Source organism: Neomonachus schauinslandi, chromosome 7 (assembly GCF_002201575.2).
Source record: "Neomonachus schauinslandi chromosome 7, ASM220157v2, whole genome shotgun sequence".
Classification (NCBI taxonomy): Eukaryota; Metazoa; Chordata; class Mammalia; order Carnivora; family Phocidae; genus Neomonachus; species Neomonachus schauinslandi.
Genome location: NC_058409.1, coordinates 39,891,036 through 39,901,415, shown reverse-complemented (window position 1 = coordinate 39,901,415; position 10,380 = coordinate 39,891,036).

Here is a 10,380-nt window from a genome sequence, read left to right as displayed (position 1 = left end):
TGGCAAAAGACGTATGTGGGCCTCCTGCTTCAGACTGTGAAGGTTCTTTCTTCCTCTCTCTTCTGGACTTTTTGTCTTCACATTTATTTTGCTTCTCTTTCTGGCTTCATGTTCTTCTGTCTCTGTGATTAAATTTAGCCACCCTGATTTCTAGCACTGATCATCTCTCACTACCAGTATTTGCTCGTGAGAGAGAGTATGCTCATCTCTCAAAGCAACAAGTGAAGAAATGCCCTCTAGAGAGGGGGAAGGGAAAAGATGGCAGAGGAGTAGGGGACCCTATTCCAACTGGTCCCCGGAATTGAGCTGGATATCTACCAGAACACTCTGAACACCCACGAAATGAGCCTGAGATGTAAGAAGATAGATCTGGGTCTCTACAAACAGAATATCACAGGCGGTTGGTTTCGAGGTATGAAGTGGGGAGCCGTGATTCCACTGGCAGATATCGGTGGATAAACGGCAGGGTGAGGGAGCCATTGGTATCCTACAGCGCCGGTGAGCAACAGCCTTCCCCGCTGGGGATGGAGCACAGACTCGCAGACCGGGAGCGAGAGGGAAAGGACTTTAGGGCAGCCCCCCCCAGTGGAAACCCGGAGCGGCGGGGCCACACATGCAAACTGGGGGTGGCTGGCAGTTTTAGAACAAAGGGCAGAGATGAGCCCTGACCTGGAGGTGAGGACTGGGAGTGCTGCTGAGGGGCGCACAACCCAGGACTGCAGTTTATAGCAGCACAGACAGAAACGGAGATAGTGTGGCCTGGAGAGCTCACTGAAGAACAGACTGCGATCTCTCTGCTCTGAGGCAGAGGGTTGGAAATGGTCTCTTCTGCTCTGACTCTCAGAAGAGATGCAGAAAACCACCGGGGAAAGCCGCCAGAGAACAAAAGCCCCCCCCCAAAATAGTTTTCACTATTATCCCCCCCACAGGGGGCAGGGCAACTCTGCCCAAATGGGGTTGCCTGAGTAACAGCTCAGCAGGCCCCTCCCCCAGAAGACAAAGCTGGGAGAACAAGAGGCCGACAACCATAAGGTCCCCATAAAACAGGTGCATCTTGCTTGGGTTGTGGTCAATAATTCAGACTCTGTACACTCCCTCAACCACCCCTCAACAGAATGACTAGGAGAAGGAGGAACCCCCAAAATAGGAAAGACTCAGAGACTGTAACTTCTGCCCCAGATTTACAAATGGATACAGATATAACCAAGATGTCAGAAATGGAATTCAGGGTAGCAGTTATGAAGACAATAGCTAGAATGGAGAACTCAATTAATGGCAAAATAGAGTCTCTAAGGGCAGAAATGAAAGCTGAACTGGCAGAACTTAAAAATGCTATCAATGAGATCCAATCTAATCTAGATACTCTAAGAGCTAGGGTAAACAAGGCAGAAGAACGAATTAGTGATCTAGAACACCAACTGATAGAAAAGAAGGAAAAAGAGCAGGCCTGGGAGAAACAGCTCAAAATCCATGAAAACAGAATTAGAGAAATAAGTGACACCATGAAATGTTCCAATGTCAGAATATTGGGATTCCTGAGGGGATGGAGAGAGAAAGGACTAGAAGATATATTTGAGCAAATCATAGCTGAGAACTTCCCTAATCTGGCAAAAGAAACAAACATTCATGTCCTAGAGGCAGAGAGGACGCCTTCCAAGATCAAGGAAAGCAGGCCAACGCCCTGGCATGTAATAGTAAAACTCGCAAATCTTAGAACCAAGGAAACCATCTTAAGGGCAGTTAGGGGGAAGAGATCCCTTATATACAGAGGGAGGAACATCAGAATAATATCAGACCTATCCACAGAGACCTGGCAAGCCAGAAGGGCCTGGCAGGACATATTCAGGTTACTAAATGAGAAGAACATGCAGCCAAGAATACTTTATCTGGCAAGGCTGTCATTTAGAATGGATGGAGAGATGCAGAGCTTCCAAGACTGGCAGAAACTGAAAGAATATGTGACTACTAAGCCAGCCCTGCAAGAAATATTAAGGGGGGGTTCTATAAAAGGAGAAAGACCCCAAGAGTGATATAGAACAGAAATTTACAGAGACAATCTATAGAAACAAGGACTTCACAGGCAACATAATGACAATAAATTCATATCTTTCAATAATCACTCTCAATGTGAAAGGCCTAAATGCTCCCATAAAATGGCACAGGGTTGCACATTAGATAAAAAGACAGGACCCATCCATATGCTGTCTACAAGAGACTCATTTCAAACCTAAAGATACATCCAGACTGAAAGTGAAGTGATGGAGATCCATCTTCCATGCCAAGGGACCTCAAAAGAAAGTTGGGTTAACAATTCTTATATCAGACAAATTAGATTTTAAGCTAAAGACTGTAGTTAGAGACACAGAAGGACACTATATCATTCTTAAAGGGTCTATCCAACAAGAAGATCTAACAATTGTAAATATCTACGCCCCCAACATGGGAGCAGCCAACTACATAAGCCAATTGTTAATCAAAATAGTCATATTGATAATAATACATTAATTGTAGGAGACCTCAATGCTCCACTCTCAGCAATAGACAGATCATCTAAGCAAAAATTCAACAAAGAAACAAGAGCTTTGAATGACACACTGGATCAGATGGACCTCATAGATATATACACAGAACATTCCACCCTAAAAGAGCAGCAATTCATTCTTCTCAAGCACACACGGAACTTTCTCCAGAATAGACCACATAGTGGGTCACAAATCAGGTCTCAACCAATACCAAAAGACTGAGACTATTCCCTGCATATTCTCAGACCATAATGCTTTAAAACTGGAACTCAATGACAAGAAAAAATCTGGAAGAAATTCAAACACTTGGAAGCTAAAGACTACTCTGCTCAAGAATGTTTGGGTCAACCAGGAAATCAAAGAAGAACTTAAACAATTCATGGAAACCAAAGAGAAAGAAAACACCTCAGTCCAAAACCTATGGGATACAGCAAAGGTGGTCCTAAGGGGGAAATACATAGCCATCCAAGCCTCACTCAAAAAAATAGAAAAATCCCGAATTCACCAACTAACTTTACACCTTAATGAACTAGAGGAAAAAAAACAAACGATGCCTAAGCCAAGTATTAGAAGAGAAATAATTAAGATTAGAGCAGAGATCAATGAATTAGAAACCAGAAACACAGTAGATCAGATCAATGAAACTAGAAGCTGGTTCTTTGAAAGAATTAATAAGATCAATAAACCACTGGCCAGACTTATCCAAAAGAAAAGAGAAAGGTCCCAAATTAATAAAATTATGAATGAAAGGGGAGAGATCACGACTAAAACCAAGGAAATAGAAAATATTACTAGAAATTATTATCAACAACTATATGCCAATAAATTAAGCAACCTGGAAGAAATGGGTGCTTTCCTGGAAACCTATAAACTCCCAAGACTGAAACAGGAAGAAATTGACAACCTGAATAGGCCAATAACCAGCAACGAGATTGAAGCAGTGATCAAAAAACAAGAGTCCAGGACCTGATGGATTCCCTGGGGAATTCTACCAAACATTCAAAGAAGAAATAATACCTAGTATCCTGAAGCTGTTTCAAAAATAGAAACAGAAGGAAAGCTTCCAGACTCATTCTATGAGGCCAGCATTACCTTAATCCCCAAATCAGGCAAAGACCACATCAAAAAGGAGAATTTCAGACTGAGATCCCTGATGAATATGGATTCCAAAATTCTCAACAAAATCCTAGGTAATAGGATCCAACAATACATTAAAAGGATCATCCACCATGACCAAGTGGGATTTATCCCAGGATGCAAGGGTGGTTCAACATGCGCAAATCAGTCAGTGTGATAGAACACATTAAGAAGAGGAGAGAGAAGAACCATATGGTCCTCTCAATTGATGCAGAAAAAGCATTTGACAAAATACAACATCCTTTCCTGATTAAAACTCTTCAGTATAGGGATAGAGGGAACATTCCTCAATTTCATAAAATCCGTCTATGAAAAACTCACAGCAAATATCATCCTCAATGGGGAAAAGCTAAGAGCCTTTCCCTTAAGATCAGGAAGATGACAAGGATGCCCACTCTCACCACTATTGTTCAACATAGTAATAGAAGTCCTAGCCACAGCAATCAGACAACAAAAAGAAATAAAACGTATTCAAATTGGCAAAGAAGTCAAACTCTCTCTCTTCACAGATGACATGATACTTTATGTGGAAAACCCAAAAGACTCCACCCCCAAATTACTAGAACTCATACAGCAATTCAGTAATGTGGCAGGATACAAAATCAATGCACAGAAATCAGTTGCTTTCTTATACACTAACAATGCAGCTGTAGAAAGAGAAATTAGAGAAACGATTCCATTTATAGCACCAAAAACCATAAGATACCTCAGAATAAACTTAACCAAAGAGGTATAGGATCTATACTCTAGGAACTACAGAACACTCATGAAAGAAATTGAAGAAGACACAAAAAGATGGAAAAACATTCCATGATCATGGATCGGAAGAATAAACGTTGTTAAAATGTCTATGTTGCCCAGAGCAATCTACACCTTCAACACCATCCCAATCAAAATTCCAATGACATTTTTCGAAGTGCTGGAACAAACAATCCTAAAATTTGTATGGAATCAGAAAAGACCCTGAATTGCCAAGGAAATGTTGAAAAAGAAAAACAAAGCTGGAGGCATCATGTTGCCTGATTTCAAGCTATATTAAAAGCAGTGATCACCAAGACAGCATGGTACTGGTACAAAAACAGACATATAGACCAATGGAACAGAATAGAGAGCCCAGATGTAGACCCTCAACTCTATGGTCAAATAATCTTCGACAAAGCAGGAAAAAATATGCAATGGAAAAAAGACAGTCTCTTCAATAAATGGTGCTGGAAAAATTGGACAGCTATATAGAGAAGAATGAAACTCGACCATTCTCTAACACCATACACAAAGATAAACTCAAAATGGATGAAAGACCTCAATGTGAGACAGGAATCCATCAAAATCCTAGAGGAGAACATAGGCAGTAACCTCTCTGACATCAGCCACAGCAACTTCTTTCAAGATACATCTCCAAAAGCTAGTGAAACAAAAGCAAAAATGAACTTTTGGGACTTCATCAAGATAAAAAGCTTTTGCACAGCAAAGGAAACAGTCAACAAAACAAAGAAGCAACCCACAGAATGGGAGAAGATATTTGCAAAAGACACTACAGATAAAGGGCTGGTATCCAAGATCTATAAAGAACTTCTCAAACTCAACACCCAAAAAACAAATAATCAAGTCAAAAAATGGGCAGAAGACATGAACAGACACTTCTCCAAAGAAGACATACAAATGACTAAGAGACACATGAAAAATGTTCATCATCATTAGCCATCAGGGAAATCCAAATCAAAACCACACTGAGATACCACCTTACACCAGTTAGAATGGCAAAAATTGACAAGGCAAGAAACAACAAATGTTGGAGAGGCTGTGGAGAAAGGGGAATCCTCTTACACTGTTGGTGGGAATGCAAGTTGGTACAGCCACTTTGGAAAACATTGTGGAGGTGCCTCAAAAAATTAAAAATAGAGCTACCCTAAGACCCAGCAACTGTACTACTCATATTTACCCCAAAGACACAGATGTAGTGAAAAGAAGGGCCATATGTACCCCAGTGTTCATAGCAGCAATGTCCACAATAGCCAAACTGTGGAAAGAGCCGAGATGCCCTTCAACAGATGAATGGATAAAAAAGATGTGGTCCATATATACAATGGAATATTACTCAGCCATCAGAAAGGATGAATACCCAACTTTTACGTTAACATGGATGGGACTGGAGAAGATTATGCTAAGTGAAATAAGTCAAGCAGAGAAAGTCAATTATATGGTTTCAGTTATTTGTGGAACCTAAGGAATAGCATGGAGGAAGATGGCAGAGGAGTAGGAGACCTAAATTTCATCTGGTCTCAGGAATTCAGCTGGATAAGGACCAAACCATTCTGAACACCTAGAAGCTCAACAGATCAAAGAAAAGAATAGCAGCAACTCTCTGAATAGAAAAGCGACCACTTTCTGGAAGGTAGGACATGCGGAAAAGTGAATCCGAGGCGATATTCGGGAGGATAGACAGTGGGTGAGGGGCCTCCGTGGGCCGCTTCTGGCAAGTGATAGAGCAGCAGAACACAAAATCGGAACATTTAGAAGTCAGCTCCGCTGAGGGACGTTGCTCCAGTGGCTAAGCGGGGGGTGGAACCCTCACGGGACAGTGTGGTCTCAGGACTCTTGGGGTCACAGAAAGACCAGGGGTGCCTGAGTGCGGCAGAGCTCCCAGGGATCAGAGGGGAAGCCGGCTGTAGAGACGGAGCCGAGGAGTGGGCTCTCAGCTCGGGGTTGTCATAAACCGTGATCCGTGGCACAGTCGGGCCACTGCTCCTCCAGCAGGGACCCAACAAGCGGCAGATCCAGGGAGACTCACCTTCCTTACTGCAGGAATCTGCTGGGTTTGGAGACTCCAGACAGGGTCTAGTGGCAGAGATAGAAACGCTTGGTCACAGGCTGGGTGAGCACGAGTGCGGCCGGAGACCGGGGAGATGGGGGTGATTGACAACTTTTCTCTGGGACTCACAGAGGAGCGGGACCCCGAGTTCTTGGCTCCTCCGGGGTGGAGATTGGGAGGCCGCCATTTTCACTCTCGGCCTCCAAAGCTGTACGGAAAGCTTGCAGGGAACAAAAGCTCCTGAGAGCAAACCCAACCAGATTACTTAGCCAGGACCGGGCAAGGGCGGGGCAATTCTGCCTCCAGCAAAGACATTTGGGAACCATGGCAACAGGCCCCTCCCCCAGAAGATCAGCAAGAACAGCCAGCCAAGTCCAAGTTTACGGATCAATGAGAATGGCAGCACTCCAGCACTAGGGGAATACTGCACATAGAATTCATGGCTTTTGTCCCCCTGATTCTTTAGTCTTTCAAAGTTAATTTTTTTAATTTTCTTTTTTTTCTTTTTCTTTTTTTTTTGAATATTTCTTGTTCCCTTTTTCAACCAACATCTTATCAATCCTTTCTTAAAAATATTTTTTATTTTTCATGTTTAGAGTCATATTCTATCCCTTCATAGTAGTTAACCTTATTTTTGGTATATATATATATATATATATAAGTCATTCTCTCTTTAAAATTTTGGGATACAGTTTCTTCTAACAGACCAAAATATACCCTAAATCTCTAGTATATGGCTTTGTTCTAGTCTTCCACCTGATCACATTCTCTCCTTTTTTTTTTTTAATTTCTCTTCTTTCTTTTTCCAACCAACTTATCAATTCCTTTTATAAAATCTTTTATAATTTTCATCTTTACAGTCATATTCCATCCCTTCATTGTATTTACCCTTATTTTTGTACATATGTAAGCTTTTCTTTCTTTAAAATTTTGGGAGGCAGTTTCTTCTAACAGACCAAAATACACCCAAAATCTAGTGTGTGGCACTGGCCTATTCACCAGCCTTATCCTATTTGATCATATTCTTTTTTTTTTTTTTATCTTTTTCTTTCTTTTTTTTTCTTTTTTCTTTCTTTCCCTTTCTTTTCCACCGGTTTCAGGTCTCTTCTGATTTGTTTTGTGTATATTTTTCTAGGGTCATTATTACCCTGTTAGCATTTTGTTCTCTCATTCATCTATTCTCCTCTGGACAAAATGACAAGATGGAAAAAAATCATCTCAAAAAAAAGAACAAGAGGCAGTACCGACTGCCAGGGACCTAATCAATACAACTTCAGTAAGATGTCAGAACTAGAGTTCAGAATGACAATTATAAAGATACTAGCTGGGCTTGAAAAAAGCGTGGAAGATATTAGAGAAACCCTTTCTGGAGAAATAAAAGAACTAAAATCTAACCAAGTCTAAATCAAAAAGGCTAATAATGAGGTGCAATAAAAAATGGAGGCTCTAACTGCTAGGATAGATGAGGCAGAACAGAGAATGAGTGATATAGAAGACGAAATAATGGAAAATAAAGAAGCTGAGAAAAAGAGAGATAAACAACTACTGGATCACGAGGGCAGAATTCGAGAGATAAGTGATACCATAGGACGAAATGATATTAGAATAATTGGGATCCCAGAAGAAGAAGAAAGAGAGAGAGGGGCAGAAGGTATATTAGAGCAAATTATAGCAGAGAACTTCCCTAATTTGGGGAAGGAAACAGGCATCAAAATCCAGGAGGCACAGAGAACCCCCCTCAAAATCAATAAAAATAGGTCAACACCCCAACATCTAATAGTAAAACTTATGAGTCTCAGAGTCAAAAAGAAAATCCTGAAAGCAGCTCGGGACAAGAGATCTGTAACCTACAATGTTAGAAACATTAGACTGGTAACCGGCCTCTCCACAGAGACCTGGCAGGCCAGAAAGGACTGGCATGATATATTCAGAGCACTAAATGAAAAAAATATGCAGCCAAGAATACTATATCCAGCTAGGCTGTCTTTGAAAATAGGAGAGATAAAAAGCTTTCAGGACAGGGCACCTGGGTGGCTCAGTTGGTTAAGCCACTGCCTTCGGCTCAGGTCATGATCCTGGAGTCCTGGGATTGAGTCTCGCATCGGGCTCCCTGCTCAGCGGGGAGTCTGATTCTCCCTCTGACCCTCCCCCGTCTCATGTGCTTTCTCTCTCTCATTCTCTCTCTCTCAAATAAATAAATAAAATCTTAAAAAAAAAAAAAAGCTTTCAGGACAAACAAAAACTAAAGGAATTTGCAAACACGAAACCAGCCCTACAAGAAATATTGAAAGGGGTCCTCTAAGCAAAGAGAGAGCCTAAAAGTAACATAAACCAGGAAGGAACACAGACAATATACAGTAACAGTCACCTTACAGGCAATACAATGGCACTAAATTCATATCTTTCAATAGTTACCCTGAATGTAAATGGGCTAAATGCCCCAATCAAAAGACACAGGCTATCAGATTGGATAAAAAACAAGACCCATCGATATACTATCTGCAAGAGACTCATTTTAGACCCAAAGACACCCCCAGATTGAAAGTGAGGGGGTGCAAAACCATTTACCATGCTAATGGACACCAAAAGAAAGCTGGGGTGGCAATCCTTATATCAGACAAATTAGATTTTAAACCAAAGACTATAATAAGAGATGAGGAAGGACACTATATCATACTTAAAGGGTCTATCCAACTAGAAGATCTAAAAATTGTAAATATCTATGCCCCTAACATGGGAGCAGCCAATTATATAAGCCAATTAATAACAAAAGCAAAGAAACACATCAACAACAATACAGTAATAGTGGGGGACTTTAACACCCCCCTCACTGAAATGGACAGATCATCTAAGCAAAAGATCAACAAGGAAATAAAGACTTTAAATGACACACTGGACCAAATGGACTTCACAGATCTATTCAGAACATTCCATCCCATAGCAACAGAATACACATTCTTCTCTAGTGCCCATGGAACATTCTCCAGAATAGATCACATCCTATGTCCAAATCAGGTCTCAACCGGTACCAAAAGATTGGGATCATTCCCTGCATATTTTCAGACCACAATGCTTTGAAACTAGAACTCAACCACAAGAGGAAAGTCAGAAAGAACTCAAATACATGGAGGCTAAAGAGCATCCTACTAAAGAATGAATGGGTCAACCAGGAAATTAAAGAAGAATTAAAAAAATTCATGGAAACAAATGAAAATGAAAACACAACTGTTCAAAATCTTTGGGATGCAGCAAAGGTGGTCCTAAGAGGAAAGTATATAACAATACAAGCCTTTCTCAAGAAACAAGAGGTCTCAAATACACAACCTAACCCTACACCTAAAGGAGCTGGAGAAAGAACAGCAAATAAAGCCTAAACCCAGCAGGAGAAGAGACAAAATAAAGATCAGAGCAGAAATCAATGAAAGAGAAACCAAAAGAACAGTAGAACAGATCAACAAAACTAAGAGCTGGTTCTTTGAAAGAATTAACAAGATTGATAAACCCCTGGCCAGACTTATCAGAAAGAAAAGAGAAATGACCCAAATCAACAAAATCATGAATGAAAGAGGAGAGATCATAACCAACACCAAAGAAATACAAACAATTATAAGAACATATAATGAGCAACTCTATGCCAGCAAATTAGATAAGCTGGAAGAAATGGATGCATTCCTAGAGATGTATCAACTACCAAAACTGAACCAGGAAGAAATAGAAAACCTGAACAGACCTATAACCACTGAGGAAATTGAAGCAGTCATCAAAAATCTCCCAACAGACAAAAGCCCAGGGCCAGATGGCTTCCCAAGGGAATTCTACCAAACATTTCAAGAAGAATTAATACCTATTCTTCTGAAACTGTTCCAAAAAATAGAAATGGAAGGAAAACTTCCAAATTCATTTTATGAGGCC